This window comes from Arachis ipaensis, chromosome B2 (assembly GCF_059453495.1).
Source record: "Arachis ipaensis isolate K30076 ecotype BB chromosome B2, ASM5945349v1, whole genome shotgun sequence".
NCBI classification, from domain to species: domain Eukaryota; kingdom Viridiplantae; phylum Streptophyta; class Magnoliopsida; order Fabales; family Fabaceae; genus Arachis; species Arachis ipaensis.
The window spans coordinates 18,775,177-18,775,903 of record NC_142437.1 but is presented as its reverse complement, the minus strand read 5'-3'; the positions used below and the strand labels follow the sequence as shown (position 1 = coordinate 18,775,903).

At 40.7% G+C, this 727-nt stretch overlaps 1 non-coding gene across 1 annotated transcript; it reads right to left on the bottom strand.

Annotated features, from left to right (window-relative positions):
* Nucleotides 1–230: 230 nt before the first annotated feature.
* LOC148573186 (small nucleolar RNA R71) lies at nt 231–338 on the bottom strand. The gene has a single exon (XR_015906331.1). It is a non-coding gene; the product is annotated as a small nucleolar RNA R71 (small nucleolar RNA).
* Nucleotides 339–727: the final 389 nt, after the last annotated feature.

The following is a 727-nucleotide window of genomic DNA, read 5'->3' as shown; positions in this document are numbered from 1 at the left end:
GACTTCCATTGGAAGATCTTCATCAGTTCTTAGCTGAATTCTTGTAAATCTGTGACACTGTTAAGACCAATGGGGTTAATCCTGAGGTCTACAGGCTTATGCTTTTCCCTTTTGCTGTAAGAGACAGAGCTAGAACATGATTGGATTCACAACCTAAGGAAAGCCTGAACTCTTGGGAAAAGCTGGTCAGTGCTTTCCTGGCCAAATTCTTTCCTCCTCAAAAGATGAGCAAGCTTAGAGTGGAAATCCAAACCTTCAGACAGAAGGAAGGCGAGTTCCTCTATGAAGCTTGGGAAAGATATAAGCAATTGATCAAAAGGTGTCCTACTGACATGCTTCCAAAATGAAGCATCATATGTATATTCTATTATGGTCTGTCTGAGTTGTCAAAAATGTCATTGGACCATTCTGCAGGAGGATCTCTTCATCTGAAAACCCCTGCAGAAGCTCAGGAACTCATTGAAATGGTTGCAAATAACCAGTTCATGTACACCTCTGAGAGGAATCCTGTGAACAATGGGATGCCTCAGAAGAAGGGAGTTCTTGAAATTGATACTCTGAATGCCATATTGGCTCAGAACAAAATATTGACTCAACAAGTCAATATGATTTTTCAGAGTCTGAATGAATTGCAAGCTGCATCCAACAGTACTAAAGAAGCATCTTCTGAAGAAGAAGCTTATGATCTTGAGAATCCTACAATGGCAGAGGTGAATTACATGGGAGA